The sequence below is a fragment of the Gorilla gorilla genome, chromosome 11 (genome assembly GCF_029281585.2).
Source record: "Gorilla gorilla gorilla isolate KB3781 chromosome 11, NHGRI_mGorGor1-v2.1_pri, whole genome shotgun sequence".
NCBI lineage: Eukaryota > Metazoa > Chordata > Mammalia > Primates > Hominidae > Gorilla > Gorilla gorilla.
Genome location: NC_073235.2, coordinates 15810246 through 15832768, shown reverse-complemented (window position 1 = coordinate 15832768; position 22523 = coordinate 15810246). Strand labels below are relative to the sequence as shown.

The window sequence follows — 22523 nt, the reverse complement described above, 5'->3', positions numbered from 1 at the left end:
ACAGAAATACAAACTACCATCAGAGAATACTATAAACACCTCTACGCAAATAAACTAGAAAATCTAGAAGAAATGGATAAATTCCTCGACACATACATTCTCCCAAGACTAAACCAGGAAGAAGTTGAATCTCTGAATAGACCAATAACAGGCTGTGAAATTGAGGCAATAATTAACAGCTTACCAACCAAAAAAAGTCCAGGACCAGATGGATTCACAGCCGAATTCTACCAGAGGTACAAGGAGGAGCTGGTACCATTCCTTCTGAAACTATTCCAATCAATAGAAAAAGAGGGAATCCTCCCTAACTCATTTTATGAGGCCAGCATCATCCTGATACCAAAGCCGGGCAGAGACACAACAAAAAAAGTGAATTTTAGACCAATATCCCTGATGAACATCAATGCAAAAATCCTCAATAAAATACTGGCAAACCGAATCCAGCAGCACATCAAAAAGCTTATCCACCACGATCAAGTGAGCTTCATTCCTGGGATGCAAGGCTGGTTCAATGTATGCAAATCAATAAATGTAATCCAGCAAATAAACAGAACCAAAGACAAAAACCACATGATTATCTCAATAGATGCAGAAAAGGCCTTTAACAAAATTCAACAACCTTCATGCCAAAAACTCTCAAGAAATTAAGTATTGATGGGACGTATCTCAAAATAATAAGAGCTATCTATGACAAACCCACAGCCAGTATCATACTGAATGGGCAAAAACTGGAAGCATTCCCTTTAAAAACTGGAACAAGACAGGGATGCCCTCTCCCACCACTCCTATTCAACATAGTGTTGGAAGTTCTGGCCAGGGCAATCAGGCAGGAGAAGGAAATAAAGGGTATTCAATTAGGAAAAGAGGAAGTCAAATTGTCCCTGTTTGCAGATGACATGACTGTATATCTAGAAAACCCCATTGTCTCAGCCCAAAATCTCCTTAAGCTGATAAGCAACTTCAGCAAAGTCTCAGGATACAAAATCAATGTACAAAAATCACAAGCATTCTTATACACCAATAACAGACAAACAGAGAGCCAAATCATGAGTGAAATCCCATTCACAATTGCTTCAAAGAGAATAAAATACCTAGGAATCCAACTTACAAGGGACATGAAGGACCTCTTCAGGGAGCACTACAAACCACTGCTCAATGAAATAAAAGAGGATACAAACAAATGGAAGAACATTCCATGCTCATGGGTAGGAAGAATCAATATTGTGAAAATGGCTATACTGCCCAAGGTAATTTAGAGAGTCAATGCCATCCCCATCAAGCTACCAATGACTTTCTTCACAGAATTGGAAAAAACTACCTTAAAGTTCATATGGAACCAAAAAAGAGCCCACATTGCCAAGTCAATCCGAAGCCAAAGGAACAAAGCTGGAGGCATCACGCCACCTAACTTCAAACTATACTGCAAGGCTACAATAACCAAAACAGCATGGTACTGGTACCAAAACAGAGATATAGACCAATGGAACAGAACAGAGCCCTCAGAAATCATGCCACACATCTACAACTATCTGATCTTTGACAAACCTGAGAAAAGCAAGCAATAGGGAAAGGATTCCCTATTTAATAAATGGTGCTGGAGAAACTGGCTAGCTATATGTAGAAAGCTGAAACTGGATCCCTTCCTTACACCTTATACAAAAATTAATTCAAGATGGATTAAAGACTTAAATGTTAGACCTAAAACCATAAAAACCCTAGAAGAAAACCTAGGCAATACCATTCAGGACATAGGCATGGGCAAGGACTTCATGTCTAAAACACCAAAAGCAATGGCAACAAAAGCCAAAATTGACAAATGGGATCTCATTAAACTAAAGAGCTTCTGCAAAGTAAAAGAAACTACCATCAGCGTGAACAGGCAACCTACAGAATGGGAGAAAATTTTTGCAATCTACTCACCTGACAAAGGGCTCATATCCAGAATCTACAATGAACTCAAACAAATTTACAAGAAAAAAACAAACAACCCCATCAAAAAGTGGGCAAAGGATATGAACAGACACTTCTCAAAAGAAGACATTTATGCAGCCAAAAGACACATGAAAAAATGCTCATCATCACTGGCCATCAGAGAAATGCAAATCAAAACCACAATGAGATACCATCTCACACCAGTTAGAATGGCGATCATTAAAAAGTCAGGAAACAACAGGTGCTGGAGAGGATGTGGAGAACTAGGAACACTTTTACACTGTTGGTGGGACTGTAAACTAGTTCAACCACTGTGGAAGTCAGTGTGGCGATTCCTCAAGGATCTAGAACTAGAAATACCATTTGACCCAGCCATCCCATTACTGGGTATATACCCAAAGGATTATAAATCATGCTGCTATAAAGACACATGCACATGTATGTTTATTGCGGCACCATTTACAATAGCAAAGACTTGGAACTAAGCCAAATGTCCAACAATGATAGACTGGATGAAGAAAATGTGGCACATATACCCCATGTCATACTACGCAGCCATAAAAAATGATGAGTTTATGTCCTTTATAGGGACATGGATGAAGCTGGAAACCATCATTCTCAGGAAACTATCGCAAGGACAAAAAAACCAAACACCGCATGTTCTCACTCATAGGTGGGAATTGAACAATGAGGACACATGGACACAGGAAGGGGAATATCACACACTGAGGCCTGTTGTGGGGTAGGGGGAGGGGCAAGGGATAGCATTAGGAGATATACCTAATGTTAAATGATGAGTTAATGGGTGCAGCACACCAACATGGCACATGTATACATATGTAACAACCCTGCATATTGTGCACATGCACCCTAAAACTTAAAGTATAATAAAAAAAAACCATGGGAATAGTAAGCTCCCATTTGCTTTTATTTTTTAAAAAAATAGGGCCAGACATAGTGGCTCATGCCTATAATCCTAGCACACTGGGAGTCCAGCGTGGGTGGATCTCTTGAGGTCAGGAGTTTGAGACCAGCCTGGCCAACATGATGAAATTTTGTCTCTACTGAAAATACAAAAATTAGCTGAGCATGGTGAACTGCGCCTGTAATCTCAGCTATGTCTGAGGCTGAGGCACAAATGAGACAAGAGAATTGCTTGAACCCGGAGGCAGAGATTGCAGGGGATGTTTGCAGTGAGCCAAGATCATGCCACTGTGCTCCAGCCTGGGCGACAGAGCAAGACTCCATCTTAAAACAAAAAAAAAAAAGAAGAGATGATAGATAGATAGATAGATAGATAGATAGATAGATAGATAGATAGATAGATAGACAGACAGACAGAAAGATGATACATAGATGCATGAATACACATGGAACATTTGGTGAAGGATGCCTAAGAAAGTAAATGATGGTTACCTCTGGAATGTAGGGTAAGAAAAAGACTCATTTTTATTTTACAATTGTATAATAGTCTGAACTTTATTTTTATTATATGTGTTATAATGATTTTTAAAATATTACTTGCCTCCCAATTCGTTCCATCTGGTTTATCTTTCTCTGACAAAAATAGGATTATTTTTAGACAATGCCCTTTGTCCACTGCTCATTCCTTATACATGCCTAAACTGAGTTCTGCTAATTATCTCTGATACTTTGAACTGACATTGGGATTGAGACTTGCTGAAGATAAGGGCAATCCAAAATGTTCTAACTGGGAATATTTTCCCAAAGAAAATTCAAGCTTGGGAGTGGGCTACCTAGGGCATAGTTATAGATACCTTGGGGCTGTCCAGTTATACTGTATGTGTGTGGGGTTGGTGGATAGGCTAGAGAGAAGCCTATGACTGCTGTGAGGTAAGATGATAGAGATAAAACAGAATTGCCATTAGCTTGCAAACCCTCCTCTTTCTGCAGCTCCCTTGGGTTGCCAAAGTTCTATAAAACTTTCAGCTCTCTAGTCCATTGATCCAGTCCACCTTTGATGTTTCTGTTAAACATACATCCCTATAGCAGAAACGTAGGCAACACTAGGGGTAGGAGAAGAACAGACTGCCCTGCCTCTCCCTCCAACCTCTTTACTCCTTCACTTAGGAGTCTCCTTGCTCCAAATTACCCACTAGCAAAACTACCTTTCCTTTCATAGAGTAGAAAAAGCACCAGTCCAGGGAATAAGAACACTTGGGATCTACTGCTAATTTTACTGCGTAGTTGCATAACCTTAGGCTACACACTTCACCTGCGAAAGGAGGACACTTAGAAGGATGAATTCCAACTTTTCACCTGTGTTCCACATCTTTAGATGGTACTTATATTTAGTAGAATATTAGCCTTTATAATAGTCGATAATACGTTCCCAACTTCAGTCTACTTGAAAGCAGTGGCTTATGAAATCTAGACCCAGAAGAGAGAAATAACGTAGAGTCCCATGTAATGCAGGCATCAAATATCACCTTACGAAATGGCTTTCTGCACTCATCCACTCTACGATCAATTCTTCTTCTCAGTTGTCCACCAGGCCTGGAGAGATAGAAACCCAAACCATTACAACGTCTGCATTGCCACAATAAAATGTGGTGTTGTATTCCAAATACTGAATGTTCTTCTTATATTTAAAGGTTTTATAGGTGCCTGTTCAGATTTATCTGAATTCAGAAAATATAATAAACAAAACTGCAGAAATATGTAAGCTGCCTTGGGATCCTCACTTCATATTCTATTAGTAAAGTGTAAAGGAGAAATCAAGCCCCTTTCAAACAAAAAATCTTAATCATTTTGAAATGTTCTTTCTAAAATGACAGTTATAACTTAGATTAAAATGTGTCTGAGAAAGAATCATTTTAATGACTAGAAGAGGGACAGTTTATTGAAGAGATGATTAGTATGAAGAAATCAATTTTATTCTTGAGAAAAGCAGATACCAATACATTCATGTTCCTGCATTTTAACAAAATTGTATGTTAAGCGTTTTCACAAGAAACATCATTACCAATTAAATGGATTTTAGTTTCCAGAATTTTATCAGAAGTTATCATCCGATCCAAAGGAGAAAATGTTTAAATGGGATCAAAGGAAAAATCACATCGTGATTTACAACTCATATCTTCTGATCAGACTTACAAATCCAGCTAAAGTGTTTAATCAATATACAGCACTTAAAAATGATGTCAGTTATATAATGGTTTTACCTGAAAGCAGTGCTTAAGCTAATTTCCTGTTAAAAAATAAAGTAAATTTTTTAAAAAAACCTTATTTCTCTTTAGCATGTATTTCTCTAAATTGAATCTAATGCCTAAGACATTGCATCAAATTTAACCTGCTTCTCTAATTCTTATTGAAGAAGCTGCATAAAATACAGGAATAAATATTCAAACACATAGCTGCCTACATATTTACAGGCTGATTTGTGGGACTTTGAATGGACAGGGCCTCTGTCTTTGCATTTAGATGCCCATATTTCACTTGGACTTATCGGAGGCTACCAGCAGCTTCTGGGAATACCTCAGTTATTTTCCAGGTGTATGGCACTGAATCAAGAGCATTCACTTTCCTCTATGTTGATGTTTAGAAATTAGGCCTCTTTTGTTCAAATATAGAAAACTGAGAAGGCTTCTGGCCTAACTCAATGACATCATGAAGGGTACAAATACAGTAGAAATAAATCGAGTCACTAAAACCTGGACTTTATCGGCTTTAAGGTCATCCCTTGAAGTTGAAAAATGTCAGTTAGAATGACTAAAAGAAAGTACAGCTTTGAATAGTCAACAGCAAGTAGACCAGGCTGATGAGTCTAATAAGACAAAAAATAGACTTTCTACAGGCATTTAGATTAATCTATTGATGATTCAGCCACAGAGTAGTTATAAGGGAAAATTTGTGATTTTTTTAGATCAATATCAGTAGTTGTATCAGGTACTTCACATGAGAGTTCTTCTTTTAATTCTCACAAAAGCTCTGAGCAAGTATTTCTATCTTTAGTTTACAAATAATGCGAAGGTCAAAAGGTTAAGTAACTTGCACTAGGTCATATGGTAAGTGATTGCAGCTAGGATTTGAACCCAATTCAATCTGGTTCCAGAGCCCATAGCTTTCTTTTAAGTTAGCCTGCCACTTAAAGAGAAGAGACATCTCTGAAACACAAAATACTTTTTGGGACCACTGTCAGATACAATTATCTATTGCTGCTATAATGCTGTAATAGCTAAAACTGCAAAACCTTGCTGGCTTAAAATAATAAATATGTATTGTTGCCCGCCAATCTGTGAGTCAGCTAGGCAGCTTTACTGGTCTTGGCTAAAGTTGGCTAAGGTAATCCTGTCTCATTGTATGTCTGTGGTCAACTAGCAGAGAGGCTGACTGGTCTAGAATTCTCTTAGCTAGGATAATTTCTCTCTTTTTCACATGGTCATTTGTCTTTCTATAGGCTAGCCTAGGATTGCTTTTATGACAAAGAGTTCTAAGAAGGAGAATGGAAGCAGGTAAGGCCTCTGGACACCTAGGTCTGGAACTGACACACTGATACTTCTGCAATATTTTATTGGCAAAGGCGAGTCAAAAAGCCAAATCACATTCAAAGGAAGAGGATAAAGATTCTACTTTTGGGCTGGGCATGGTGACTCACGCCTGAAATCTCAGCACATTGGGAGGCTGAGGTAGGTGGATCACCTGAAATCAGGAGTTCGAGACCAGCCTGGCCAACATGGCAAAACCTCATCTCTCTACTAAAAATACAAAAATTAGCTGGGCATAGTGGCAGGCACCTGTAATCCCAGCTACTCGGGAGGCTGAGGCATGAGAATCTCTTGAATCCGGGATGCGGAGGTTGCAGTGAGTCAAGATGGCACCACTACACTCTAGCCTAGGTGACAACAGCGAAACTCCATCTCAAAAAAAAAAAAAAAAAGATTCTACCTTTGTATAGGAAGAGCTGCAAAGACACATGGCAAAAGGCATGTAAAGGAGCAATGAACAGTTAGAGCCATTTTTGCAATTAGTCTACCACAGAGATAAAAAGAAAGCAGTGTAAACCAGGACTGTTTTCTCACCTATTTGTTTATTCATTCAATAAGTAGTAATTGATTCTTACTATAGCTAAGGCACCTTATCAGTACTAAGAATTCCAGTGGTGAAAAAAACAGATAAAAATTCCTCTCCAAATGAAGTTTACATTCTAAAAGGAAGACAGGCAGTATGCAAAATAAGTGCATAAAATGGTTAGTGTATGCATTAGTCAACTCAGACTGCCATGAACAAAGTCCCATAGACTGAGTCATTTAAACCTAGAAACTTATTTTCTCACAGTTCTGGAGGCTGGAAGTCCAAGATCAAGGTGTCAGCAGGTTTGGTTTCTGGGGAGGCCTCTCTTCTTGGCTTGCAGAGGGTCGTCGTCTCAACTGTGTCCTCAAGTGGTGTTCTCTCTGTGTGTGTGTGCTCCTGGTATCTCTCCCTCTTCCTAAAAGGACAGCAATTATATAGAATTAGAATCCCACACTTATGACCTTATTTAACCTTAGTTATCTCTTTAAAGTCCTGTCTTTAACACTGGGGATTAGAGCTTCAACATATGAATTTGGCAGGGAGAGGGCACAATTCAGTCCATACAGTATATTAGATAATAAAATATAACTAAGAGAAAAACACAGGATGTGAGAGAAAAACTGTTGGCTGTGGAAAACTTTAGATAGAATAGCCAGGAGATTCCTCATTGAGAACATGACATTTGAAGGGTGGATCTGGCTATGTGACTATCAGAGAAGAACATTTGAGGCAGAGGAAACAATAATTTAAAAAGCCCCAAAGAACCCCAGGGAAGGGCCTGCCTTTTACATAGAGGCATAGCAGGAAAGGCCTGACAACAGAGAGAGCATTAGAGTGTGGGGTGAAGTTTAAAGTGGTCCAGATCAGACAGACCATAGTGAGGATTTGGCTTTTACTCGGAAATGCAATGAATAAGCATTAGAGGCTGGTGAGCAGAGGATTTAAATAACCTGATTCATGCTTCCTGACTTCTTTAACAAAATAGATGGTTGAGAGTAACCTAGGTGAACAGTTAGGAGCTGTGGTACTAGTGAGGTTGGTGAAAACTAAATGAATTCTAGTTATATTTAGAACCTGGCTCTGCAGGCTGTGCTGACAGAGCAGGTGTGGGTTGTGATAAAAATAGATGTTGCTATGGTTTGAATGTCTCCCAAAGTTTATGTGTTAAAAACATAATCCCCAATGGAACAATGTGGAAAGGTGGGATTTTTAAGAGGTAATTAGGTCATGAGGGCTCTGCCCTTACAAATGGACAAATGCTGTTATCACAGGAGTGGTTTCCCTCTCTTGCTCACGTGCTTTCATGCACTTCTGCCTTCCACCGTGGGATGACACATTAAAAAGGCCCTCAAAAAAATGTAGACCCCTTGACTTTGGAATTCCCAGCCTCCAGAGCTGTGAAGAAAAACATCTCTATTCTTTATAAATTACCCAGTCTCAGATATTCTGTTACAGTTGCACAAAAGGGACAAAGACAGAAAATTAGTACTGAGAGTAGGGTTGTTGCTATAACAAATACTTGAAAATGTGAAAGTGGCTTTGGAACTGAGTAATGGGTAGAGGTTGGAAAAATTTGGAAGAGCAGCCTAGAAAAAAGCCTAGGTTGCCATAAACAGAGAGTCAAAGGTGATTCTGGTGACGGCTCAGAAGAAGACAAAGGCTCTAGGGAGAGACTAAATCTTAGGGATTACTTACATGGTTGTGATCAGAATTTTGGTAGAAATACAGACAGTAAAGGACTTTCTGATGATGTCTTAGATAAAAATAAGAAAAAAAAGTATTGAAAATTGGAGTAAAGCCCATCCTTGTTATAGAATTGCAAAGAATTTGGTGGAATTATGCCCATGTCCTAGGACTTTGTAGAAAGTAGAACATAAGAGCAATGAACTACAATATGTGGCAGAAGAAACATCTAAGCAGCAAAGCATTCAGGTGCTGCAGGGTTTATTTTTGCCACTTAACAATAAAATGAGATGAAAGATAAATGACTTAAAAGCAGATCTTATAATTAAAAGGGAAGCAGAATGGAAAGGTTTGGAAAACTCTCAGCCTGACTATGTAAGAATAAAAAATTTTGTTTAGAAGAGGACACTAAGGGTGTAGCCAAGCAACCATTTGCTAAAGACGCTAATATGACTAGAAGGAGGCCAAGTTCTGTTCATCAAGACAACAGGAGATTGATCCCAAAGGCATTTCAGAGATTTTCAAGGCAAGCTAAAACCTTGAGGTCAAGGTTTCCAGAGAGACATCTGCAGGACCTCAGCTTTCGAGGACCTGCACATTGGAACTCTGCTCCCCAAATTCCAGTGCAGCGCTCCTCGGCTGCCCCAGCTGTGGCTCAAGTAGGCCCACGTGCAGCTCAATCCACCACTCTAGAAGGTATAAGCCAAAAGCCTTGGCAGTATCCATGTGGTTCTAATTCTGCAGGTTTTGTAGAATGCAAGAGCTGTGGGGCCATGGCAACCTCCACCTAAATTTCAAAGGATATCTTGGACAGCCTGGGAGCCCAAGCAGACTTGTCATGGGGACAGAGCCACCACAAAGAGTCCCCTGTAAGGCAATGCCCAGTTAACTATGAGAGTGGGGCAGCCCCCAAGATCCCAGAACTGTAGGGCCACCAGCAGGCAACTCCAGCTTTGATAAGCTGCAGGCATGATACTCTAACCTGTGAGAGGTGCCCGGTAGACTGAGCCAAGAAAACCCATAGGGGCAAGGCTTCCTGAGGCCTTGCAGGCCCAACTCTTACCCCAGTGTGCTCAGGATTCAGGTCATGGAGTCAAAGGAGATTATTCTGGTGTCATAAGATTTAATATTGTTTTCCCTCTTGGGTTTTGGACTTACTGGAGATGAGTTATTCCTGTCTTCTTGTTTATTTCTTCCTCTTAAAATGGAAATGTTTTGTTTTTAGAGAGACAGGGCCTTGCTCTGTCACTTAGCAGACTGGAGTGCAGTGGCACAAACATGGTTTACTGCAGCCTTGACCTTCCGGGCTCAAGCAATCCTCCCACCTCAGCTTCCTGAGTAGCTGGGACATATATAGCCATGTCCCACCACACCCAGCTAATTTTTATATTTTTATTTTTGTAGAGACAGGGTCTCACTATGTTGCCCAGGCTGGTCTCAAGCTCCTGGCCTCAAGTGATCCTCCTACCTCAGCCTCCCCGTGTGCTGGAATTACAGGCATGAGCCACCAAACCCAGCCAGGAATGTTTTTCCTATGCCTGTCCCACTGTTGTATTTTGAAAATATATGAAACTTGTTTAGTTTCATGGGCTTACAGAAAACTTGCCTCAGGATGCATTATGCCTTGATCTTACTCATATCTGATTTAGATGAGACTCTAGACTTTGGACTTAATTTTTTTTTTCTAGAACAAGTTAAGACTTTTGGAGCTATTGGGATACAATGAATATATTTTGCCTGTGAGAAGGACAAAAATTGGGCCAGAAACAGATTGGTATGATTTGAATAGGTCCCCTAAAATTTGTATGTTGGAAACTTAACTTCCAGTACGGTAGTGTTGAGAGATGGGACTTTCAAATGGTGTTTAGGTCATGAGGGCTCCTTCCCCATGAAGGGATTAATGACATTATTGCAGGAGTGAGTTCGTGATAAAAGGATAAAAGCTCAGCCCCTCTGCCTTTCCTTTCTCTTCACACATGCTCTCTTGCTCTTCTGCCTTCTGCCATGGGAAGACACAGTAAGAAGGCCCCTGCCAATTATGGGCCCCTTGACCTTGGACTTCTCAGCCTTCAGAACTATAAGAAATAAATCTCTGATTTTTATAAATTACCCAGTCTTAAGTATTTTATTATAGCAGCACAAAAGGGACTAAGACAACATCAAAGATAAGATTTTTGGCCTGGGTAACATGAAGGAATAAAATTGCCATTAATGAAATAGGGAAGATTATAAAAAATGTAGGAAAAAATCATTATTATTTGCTGGTTTGTTTTATTTGTTTAGATGGTTTTTTTTTTATTTGCTTGATTGGTGATAAGAATATCAAGAGCTCAGTTTTGGACATGTATTCTTAAGATGGCTGTGCCGGGGGTTCTCTAGACTGTCCCCAGCTTCAAAGATTCATTCAAAGAACTCACAGGATCAGAATATAGTTATACTCATGGCTAGGATTTATTACAGCAAAAGGATACAAAGTAACGTAAACAAAGGGAAAAGGGACATGGAGTGAAGTCCAGAGGCAACTCGGTGCAAGTTTCTAAGACTCCTCTTCAGCTGGGCGTGGTGGCTCACACTTGTAATCCCAGCACTTTGGGAGGCTGAGGCAGGCAGATCACGAGGTCAAGAGTTTGAGACCAGACCTGACCAACATGGTGGTATTTTTAGTCTCTACTAAAAATACAAAAGTTAGCCAGTCGTTGTGGCATACGCTTGTAATCCAAGCTACTCGGGAGGCTGAAGCAGGAGAGTCGCTTGAACCCATGAGGCGGAGCTTGCAGTGAGTTGAGATCGCACCATTGCACTCTAGCCTGGGTGACAGAGCGAGACTCTGTCTATAAAAAAACAAAAAAAACCGCCATCAACACCACCCCTCTTCTAGTGGAAACCCACAGGACAAACTTAATTCCTTCCTCTGGCAACAAGTTGCAGCAACATTTGCAAAATGTTGTGTTATGAGGGAAGGTCATTAGAGGCTCAATGCCCAACATCTGTACTGAAGGCTGTTCATACAGGCACCCTCTGCCTGGCATGTACCAAAATCCTAGACTCCCAAGAGGAAATTACGTGTTCAGTATAAACCACACTGTTTGTACAAACAATTTAGACACAGCGAGTCACTCTTATCAGTTAACTGAGGACTGGGAACACTTTGAAAGCCAACTTCCAGTGACAACCAAGGGTCAACCATTCAAGCAAACCTTTCTAAGATCGTTGTCTCGGGTTTGCTGTTTTAACTCTTTTCTACACAATACCCTTTAGCCATATTAGTGTAGATATCAAGTAGAAAGTTGTCTAAACACATTTTTAATTCAGGGGAAAATCCTGGGCTGAAGATATGCATTTGGGATTCATTAGCATAAAGATGGTACTTAGTAATAAGACTAGCTAAGGTCTCCTAAGGAGAACAGTGGACAGACATTCACAAACCGAACTCTGGGGCCCATTAACATTTAGAGGTCAGAGAGATAAGAAGGAACAAGTACACGAGGGGAGAAAAAAGAAACAAGAAGCTGCTAAGCAGGTAGAAGTAGAAAAATAAGATGAGCAGGACCCTAAGCCATCCTGCAAACGAAGAAAATGTTTTATAAACTATAACTCAAGTTAGATGAGGAGTGAGAAATGATGCCGGATTATGTGTTGATGCTTATAGATAATCCACAGTACTTATTTGAAACCTTTTGGAAATACTTAGCTAAGTATGCCCCTGGCTCTTTAGTTCCTACAGTGCATTGTACAAAGATTGGAAATATATAGATGGTCGACGAAAATGAATAAAGCAAGCATAATCCTGGCACTACTCACTCTGTCTCCATCAACCAGCCCTCAATGAGCACTTGACGAAGTCAGTTACAAAGAAACTAGTTGTAGGATCATTCAGGACCAAGTGGAAAGAGAGCTGTCTGCATGTGAAGGAAGAATAGTCCAGCCAAGTGGAGAAGGAAGAATGAAGATACAAGCTACTAAATGATTGAATGCATTCAAATTCCTTTGTCTAGTGTCTGGCACTATAAATGCTACCATATTTATCATATTTAGCATCATCAACAATAGCAAAAACATCAGCTTTATCCAGAATCGATCTAGTTAAAACAACTCTCACAAAAAGAGAAATGAATCACACTATGATTGAGACTTTCCAGGTTTCAAGAACCAGACACTGCATTCTTATTCTATACCAAATCCTAGTATAACACTCTGCCTGCCCCAAATACTCTACAGTTCGTATTCCTGAAATTACTTATACCATCTTCTTTTACAGAACACAATTCTGTCGATTTTGCCCTGACTCTTGCCAATTTACAATTTATTTGTTTGTTGGACTAGCTAAGTTTTACTTTTGGGGCATCTCTAAGAACCTGAGTGCTTTGTTGAACGTTGCACTGGAGACACCTAATACTACTCCCATCTTGCACTTAATATGTCCTCCATTAATCATAGATATTCAGATAATAAATGAAAGAACTAAAGAATTGGAATCATCAATTGAAATTGATTCTTTTCTTTCCTTTTGTCTCCCCCTCTTTCCTTCTCTTTCTCTCCCCACCCTTTCCCTCTCCCTCTCTCCCTCCCTCTCCCTCCCTTCCTCCCTCTCTCTTTCTCTGTCTCCTTTATTTCTCTTTGTTTTTTATTTTTCTCTCTTCTTGCTGCTGTTACAGGGAATTTAAGGATATATTCATCATTAGACTTGGGCAGTCAGGTTGAGTGCCCAAGGATCTCTATAAACTCTAACATATTTCAGAGCAGTGATTTTGAAATTGTGGGTTGCAACGCATTAATGGATTGTAACATCTTTTACATATTTTATTAAGTGGAATAGAATAAATTAGTTTCGCCTAGGCTAGTCTAGAAGGGAAATAAAAAGAAAATAAAATACCACAGTGGATTTTACGTAGTAAGAGTAAACACTGTTTCCTGGAATTTTGCTTGAGTGTGTGTGTGTGTGTGTGTGTGTGTGTGTGTGTGTGTGTGTGTATACTAGGTAGCAATGAAAAATGTATTTCATGTTTGGTCATGGTTCAAAACATTTGAGAAACACCACTCTAAAGACATTGCAGGAAATGATCATTTTGTAAAGCATAAGACCATTGTCTTTATAATCAGCCTAACCCAAAGACACAAATATATAATAAAGAAACAATGCATAATAAATACTCCTGCTGTGATTTCCACACAGGTTCCAGAAGCTGCAGAAGGGCCCACTGTATGAGGTCTCATCCTGCTGCTGCCACAAAATGCCAGGCTTACATTTCATTCTAGCATTTTCACAATGCACAACTGGTTCCTTTTACTATCTGGATCAGAGCTGGTAAATATTCCTAATTCATAACAGTAGGCTTAGCATTTTTATTCAAACCTCAATGGATCCTCACACTTTTTGAGCAGCATTAGTGAACATCTTGGGTATGATTAGTACATTATCTGGCTGGAAAGACAGTTTGAGGTCTGGAAGGAACTATATGCCAAATCAAATTCCCTAACAGGAGGCTTATTTGACATAAATTTTGCAAATCAGACTTGGTACAGCATCGAGTTAGTGATGTATTGTTTGCCTTCAGACACAAGAGCTCCTAAGAAGTCAGGGGCTAGTTACAATATGTGGGAAAGATCACAAAATTCCAGACCAAATATCCAGCTCTTCCTCTACAGACTTGCCTCCTGAAAGTGCTTGAGATTTATCTACCTGTCAACTTTCCAAACTGATGCCTAGGTCCAAATGAGGGCTGCTGTCTTGTTCTGTGTGGCTGAAAGTGCTGTATAACTATTTAAAAATTGGGTGATTTCACATGAAATTCATATCTCTAGCTTTTCTTTTTATTTTATTTTTAATTGACAAATGATAGTTGTATATATTTATGGGCACAATGTGATGTTTTACTTCGTGTATACATTGTGGAATGATTGACTCAAGCTAATTAGCATATTCATCACCCCACCTACTTACTATTTTTTGTGGTGAGAGTATTTAAAATCTACCCCTTTATTTCTGAAATGTGCAGTAGGTTATTACTAACCATGGTGACCATGCCATGCAAAACATTACTAAAATGTATTCCTTCTGTCTAACTCAAAATTTATATCTTTTCATCAACATCTCCCATTTGCCCATTCCTACCCATCCCTAGCCTCTGGTAACCACTATTCTACTCTCTACTTGTATGAGTTTGACTTTTTAGACTCCATATTTAAGTAAGATTTCTCTTTCTGTGCCTGGCTTATTTTATTCCGCATAACGTCCTCCAGGTTCACCCAAGTTGTCACAAATGACAGGATTTCCTTTTTTCTTTTTCCTTCTTGATAATATTCCATTGGGTATGTATATCATCTTTTCTTTATCCATTCATCAATTGATGGTACTCTTGGATTTTCATAGAAAATATCAGAATTTATAGCAACTGACTGACATTTGTATTATGGCAATGACTAGCTTGGTCTCTGGAAGCAGGTGTCTTGTTTACAAAGGCAAACCTTCTCCAGGTGTTCAATACAAGAATATCCATCTACACCTGCTTCATTCTCTTGCTTTACTGGCCTGGTCTCATGAACATTTTAATTAGCTCTCCATAATCTACCAACATGCATCTAATTAGGGCAGACCACTTAGACATAAAGATGGGTAGGTACTACCGGAGGGGTAATGCCTGGGAAATAATTGAGTCAACAGTTTTTACAATTATCTTGTTTCTCATTCTAAGCACATAATTTCCTGTTCATTATAGTTGCTCAGAAAATGAATGTGGATGACTGTTTTACAGATAAACACAGATAAACAGATACTGTACACTGGGCAGTGTACAGTAATGGAAACCAGAAAGCCAAGTATTCTGGCAGGGAGAAGCCTGGAAAATATCATAATAATCCTCTCTTCCTACACAAATACTTTCCTCACCCGTGAATCCAGTTTTCATGCCACTTCTAAGTTGACAAAAAATTCAGTTGTGTAATTTTCTAGGTTTTATTACTTAAAGAAAATTAAGGAGCCCAAATTATAATGTTAGAAGAATAATACCTTCTTCTTCAATATCACCCAAAAGCCTCACTGGTTCTTCTGAACAAGAAGCCTTTATTTGTGCTCTGCAGCCTAAAATCACTTCCCTGATTCCGAAATTCCTTCAAATGCCCCCTCATCCCGTGATTTCCCAGTCCTGATGCCTCTGCTGACATCTGTTCCCTTTTCTCTGGATCATAGTAGCTCTTCCTGACTTTTCCACTTTCTGGTGGGGAAAGGACATTTATTATAAATTCTTTTTCTTGATTGTGCTTTCTGCACTGATTGACCAAATAAATATTGACATATTTAGGACAGTAAACTCGTCACTATTAAGCTTATAAATTGTATAAAACCCAGCCCTTACCTTCATAGAAGTGGCATTCAACTGTAAATAATACCCAATATTCACACAGTGACCAGGTAAAAATTGAGCACATATGGCCGGGCACGGTGGCTCACACCTGTAATCCCAGCACTTTGGAAGGCCGAGGCGGGCGGATCACAAAGTCAGGAGATCGAGGCCATCCTGGCTAACACGGTGAAACCCCATCTCTACTAAAAATACAAAAAATTAGCCGGGGGTGGTGGCGGGCGCCTGTAGTCCCAGCTACTCGGGAGGCTGAGGCAGGAGAATGGCGTGAGCCCAGGAGATGGAGCTTGCAGTGAGCCGAGATCGAGCCACTGCACTCCAGCCTGGGAAACAGAGTGAGACTCCGTCTGAAAAAAAAAAAAAAAAAAATTTAGCACATAATGAATGAGTCCCAAGAAAATGCCTACGAAATAAATTATTAAACACAGGAAGTGAATGACTGAATGAGTAAATAAATAAGTAAACAAATGAACTGAGGAACGATGCATTTTTGTGTCCTTAAAGTATTCATGTTTTTTAAATTTTATTTATTGAGACTGAGTTTTGCTCTTGTCGCCTAGGCTGAAGTGCAATGGCACGATCTCAGCTCATTGCAACCTCCGCCTCCTGGATTCAAGAGATTCTCCTGCTTCAGCCTCCCGAGTAGCCGGGATTACAGGCGCATGCCACCACGCCTGGCTAATTTTTGTATTTTTAGTAGAGATGGGGTTTCACTATGTTGGCCAGGCTGGTCTCAAACTGCTGACCTCAAGTGATCCACCCGCCTCAGCCCCCAAAAGTGCTGGGATTACAGGCGTGAGCCACCGTGCCTGGCTGTTTTTATTTTTTTTTAATTTTATGTTTGCACCATGGTGTGCTAAGCTACATTCACAGCCCTGAACTGCTCTAAATCTGAAAGTCCTATATTATACTATTCTATATCTGTAGCTTCCATGGTAACAAGAATAAATCCAGAATAAGAAAAGAAATGCAGCCGGACATGGATGAGAAAGCCTGGAGGATCGGGAATCCAGAGACTGTTTCCGAGTGCAGAATCTGCTACTAACTGTCTGCATGTAACTAAATTTTATGAGGATGGATTATTGATCTACGTTAAGTCTCAGTTTCCTCAAGCATGGAGTAACAAGAATAGATTAGCGCCAATTTCAAAATCATTCCGGCAGTTACTTATTATAATCCTAATTAGACTTGTGCACACTGTGGATAGGCTTTCCCTGACATTTAAAGCATCATAAAAGAAATCATAAATCCAAATTTATTTTTAAAAGAAAGAAAAAGAAAAATTTCACCACCAGTTTTTGTTTTTGTTGTTTGGAATTGTTCCATCTAGCAGCTTCTGTTACATGGTGCTAATAATCAGAAAATGCATCTTTACTTACCTTGCAGATACGACAAACCTATTCTTTTATTCGTGTTCTTTGATCTGATCAATCAAGGTAGGGGCTTGCTGCTTCTTGAATTGGATTTGGATAGTTTGACTTAGACTGTTTTCAAAAAAGGGGTACACTTGGGTTTGCTTATTCAACCCATACCTTGTTCAGAGGAATGTAACAGGCAGTTCTAGAAACTGTCCTAGAATGAGACTCATTATTTATAAGACGAATAGATAAAGCAGGGATTCTTAAACATTAGCATGTTTTAGAATCACCAGGAGGGCTGTTCAGACATGGACGGTTGGGTCCCACCCCCAGAGTTTTTGATTCGATCTCTTTGGAGTAGAACCTTGTAATTGTATTTGTTATTACTTCCCAGATGAGGCTGACGCTGGTAGTGAAGGAACCACACTTGAGAGGCACTTTTCTACAATCTATTGCCTCCCTTGTTAGCTATTACTCATAGCTGCAAAAGACAAAGTCAGAATCCATCAGTGAAAAATAGATTGTATCCAATAAAACTGAAAGATTTCTTAGAATTTAACTTGCCCAATAATAGAAAGGCCCAGCTTTCATGCAGTGGGAGTCTTCCCAGCACCTGGAGATAAGATGGCCACCACCACTTAGGAGTTCTAAAAATGGAAAGCCAAAATAAAAGACCTCCAAAGTTCTTACAGCTCTAGGGTGCTTCAAAATTTTGAATGAATGAGAATCAGAAAAAGTATATTCCATGTGCTTTATGCAGCAAATGTATGCACTAGCCCATACTTCCTTTTATTAATGTGAGCTTGATCTTTTCTGTAGTCGTTGTTTTTAATGTACTTCAAAAATTGTTCTTTGCATCCACAGATTCAAAATGATGAGAAAGCAAGAGAACTGTGTTTGGAAGAAGCTTGCTTTTATCCATCTATTGCACACTTCAAATAAGCAGGGAGCCTAAAAAGGCCTTCACTCCCTTTAGTCTGTATCCTGACCGACAGAGAATAAAAAATTTAAATGAGAGAAAATCAATTATTGATCTACATTCTTTTTTCTCAGACACTTTTGTGCAATTACACTATGCCAGAGTTTGCTTGGATTTCAACAGCATACATCTTATTGATTGATTTTGCTTTATTGAAATAAAATTCTAAAGTTACTAGATCTACTTCAACCCTTTAACCTCAAGGAAATGTTGTTTATGCCAAGAAAAAAGCCAAGTTGTATCATAACTCTTTTGAAATGTTTCTGTCCTTTTATGTCTGGAGAAAACATCAGCCTTTTTATGAGAGCCTTTTACGATATTTCTTTAGCAAGGAGAGACTTTGGCAGATTTTTAAATGTCTAAGTTACAGATTCAGCAAACTTGTCTTGAGGGCCACTTCTCTGAAGAATTTATTTATTGATCTTTTTTTACTACTTTGCTTATCAGATCTTCATTGTCACACCCTATGTGTGTTTCAAGGGAGGAGACAAGCAGATGAGGAGTGTGTGCGCATTGCAGGTTTTGATGCAGACATGGGCATCCCTCTCTGTTGCCTCCTTTTCATTTTCACTTGGCTAAAAAGAATAGACTGCAGAACACTGTGAGGCTCAAAATATTGACTGGATGATATAATATAAGATTCCCTTTTCATACACTGGGAAAATACATTAGAACCAGTAAGAGTGGCATAGAAGAGAAAAAGTAAAGGTGATGGTTGTGGGGTCATAAAGCCATGAACAAATGCAGCGATCAGAAGAAGCAGGGGGAAAAGAGCTTCCAAGAAGCTTCTTCTGGGCTCAAAACCTGAGACTTCAAATAGATATTTTACATGTATGTGCACATATATGTATTGTATTTATGTACATGTATTATGTATTGCCAAACATTTCCAAGGAATTTACCTATAGCACTACACTTTAAGTAGAACAGTATCCTTCTCTGAGAACTAATAATTTCCTAAGTAACTCAGCACACCTAATAGAATTATCAATAATTATCTAATATCATCCGATATCATCCAATATCCTAATATTTTCCAGCTCTTGAGACCTGAAACTTTTAATGACAGAAGCCTATCAATAAGCAATAGAAAAGGTATTTCCTCAAAGGATTGTAGCTGAGTATAGTGACAAATGTTTTGTCCTGGAATATTTTAATTTTTTTAAATTCAGAATTGTATTTTAAAATAAATCTGTTTGCAAAAAAAGCAAAATAAAAAAGGTGGTCATTGGATATTTTTTGCCAAGCATTTTTGTTATTCTTTCATTAATAATTTGATTCTTATCAATATGCTTATAAATAGAAGGAGTTATATTTTTTATATTTTGTTGATGGTGATAATGTTATTACCAAGTCTGTATTGAACAGTAACAGTGAGAGTTCTCAAGACACCCTACGATCAAGAATCTTGGGAAAATATTCCCATCCTTGGAAGAACATACCTACAAGCCCTTAACTGGGCATAAGTATAAAGCTGATAAAAAGAAAAAGACAAAGAAAACAATAGGAAACATGTAATGACACCAAGAATATAAATAAATCAGCCTCACTGCCACTAGGCATTTTGAGGATGTAGATAAATAAAAGATGAGTAGAAATTTAGGAAGCAGTCAAATCAAAAAGAAAAGATAAATATAAGGTGATGGGTATCTGTTACACTGATCTGATCTTTACACATTATGTGATTGTACTGATATCACGTGAACACCAAAAATATGTACATCTATTATGTATCATTTAAAATTTTAAATTAAAAAAGAAATATACAAATAATATGTCTGCACTATTATTTTAAATGATTTAGCTAGACAATGAGGCACAAAGAAACTGTGATTCCTAATAACATACAACCAACCAAAAAGCTGTATGGTCTTTTTTTCCCCATTGTTCACATAAAATATTGGTGTCAATTAGTTTTTCATGTGTCTATGCTCTCTATAGACAACACAAGATTTCAGACCATCTTATACAACTTTGTATCTATCGCATAACCAAGCGGCAGAAATGCCTTTTACATAGCAGGGACTCAACAAACATGTGTTGTCTTTCCTGGTAATAAGGATAAAAAACTTGATTTCATTTTAACTCTTGTGATGCCAAATCTAGGCTACTATTAAGATTCCCAAGAGTCCTTGAGAGCATTAACGTTTCTTAGAATTTCTGAGCTATAAAAGCAAATGAGCTCTTTATCTTTAATGAAAGTGGAATAGATGGTAAATGTATTCTCACAGTAGCCCAAGATTGCACTGAAGTGTCCCAGACTCTAAACAATGACAAAAAGTGCATTAACCACAAGATCAAGATGCCTAATCAATTTGCAAGCACATGGAAGGGCTCAGAATGATAGGTAATAACCAGCTTGACTTTGTGACCAACAAATCATGTTAGACCAATTCAATTGCCTCCTCTGACAGAGTGTCAGACCTTGTATGCAAGAAGGAAGGGACAGACATAGTATATTTTGACATCAGGGAGGCTTCTGACTCTGTTCCACATGACATGCTCATCAACAAGATAGGAAAATATGGCTTGCTGTCAGAGATGGATTAAATTGATTAGAACAGTAGCTAATTGGGAAGAGAAGGAAAGTCACAGAAAGAACAAAAACACAAGTGCAAAGCCAATATGCTGCTGCTTCGGGTCTGGATAAATTCAAGGGCAAACAAGTATAGCAGGCAGAGCTAGATATAGTTAGATGGGGAAATCTTGTTTGTGGATAGAATAGCTCATGTCTTTTCATGGCCTTTGTGCCAACTATTGGGGTATTAGCACGTATATGAATGAATGAACACTACGTTCCTGTACTAATAAGAAAGTAATTATTTTATATTAAAGTTTTCTATCTCCAAAATATGTTACTAAAATGCAAAAAATAAATGGATGTAGTAATTTTTTGTTAAGCTATTAAGTATAAGTCTGCATCAAGGATAAATTTGACAGATCTCTCTAAATATGACAGATAGGATGGGAATAGGAAAATAAGATGGCTAGTTTTCAAAAGGAAGAAATAGAAGAGAAAGTTGGAGGATGTAGGCCAGGCGTGGTGGCTCACACCTGTAATCCCAGCACTTTGGGAGGCTGAAGCAGGCAGATCACGAGGTCAGGAGCTTGAGACCAGCCTGACCAACATGGTGAAACCCTGTCTCTACTGAAAATACAAAAATTAGCCAGACGTGGGGTGCATGCCTGTAATCCCAGCTACTTGGGATGCTGAGGCAGGAGAATCGCTTAAACCCAGGAGATGGAGGTTGCATTGAGCCGAGATCAGGCCATTGCACTCCAGCCCGAGCAACAGAGCAAGACTCTGTCTCAAAAAAAAAAAAAAAGTAAGAAAAAGTTGGAGGATGTATTAAGATGTCTAAAGGCAGGAGAAACATGAACTTCTAATCATTCTGACTACAGTCAAAAGTAATTTGAAATTAATTGGTTAAGATCGTTTTGTTTTGTCTCTGCCAGGCTTTGGCATCAGGATGATGCTGGCCTCATAAAATGAGTTAGGGAGGATTCCCTCTTTTTCTATTGATTGGAATAGTTTCAGAAGGAATGGTACCAGCTCCTCCTTGTACCTCTAGTAGAATTCGGCTGTGAATCCATCTGGTCCTGTACTTTTTTTGGTTGGAAAGCTATTAATTATGGCCTCAATTTCAGAGCCTGTTATTGGTCTATTCAGAGATTCAACTTCTTCCTGGTTTAGTCTTGGGAGAGTGTATGTGTCGAGGAATGTATCCATTTATTCTAGATTTTCTAATTTAGTTGCATAGAGGAGTTTATAGTATTCTCTGATGGTAGTTTGTATTTCTGTGGGATCGGTGGTGATATCCCCTTTCTCATTTTTATTGCGTCTATTTGATTCTTCTCTCTTTTCTTCTTAGTCTTGCTAGCAGTCTATCAATTTTGTTGATCTTTTCAAAAAAACAGCTCCTGGATTCATTGATTTTTTGAAGGGTTTTTTGTGTCTCTATTTCCTTCAGTTCTGCTTTGATCTTAGTTATTTCTTGCCTTCTGCTAGCTTTTGAATGTGTTTGCTCTTGCTTTTCTAGTTCTTTTAATTGTGATGTTAGGGTGTCAATTTTGGATCTTTCCTGCTTTCTCTTGTCGGCATTTAGTGCTATAAATTTCCCTCTACACACTGCTTTGAATGAGTCCCAGAGATTCTGGTATGTTGTGTCTTTGTTCTCG

General features: G+C 38.8%; 1 long non-coding RNA gene across 2 annotated transcripts in view; it reads right to left on the bottom strand.

Annotated features, from left to right (window-relative positions):
• Nucleotides 1-4318: 4318 nt before the first annotated feature.
• Nucleotides 4319-22523, bottom strand: part of LOC129532033 (uncharacterized) — an 85831-nt gene continuing 67626 nt past the window's right edge. Inside the window, exons 3-4 of one of the 2 annotated variants that reach the window (XR_008677625.1) lie at nucleotides 7229-7381; nucleotides 4319-4449 (exon numbers count right to left, since the gene is read on the bottom strand). This is a non-coding gene — a long non-coding RNA (uncharacterized lncRNA). Of the gene's footprint in view, nucleotides 4450-7182; nucleotides 7382-22523 lie in introns of those variants that run through there. The other variant, XR_008677624.1, reaches the window with a different exon arrangement.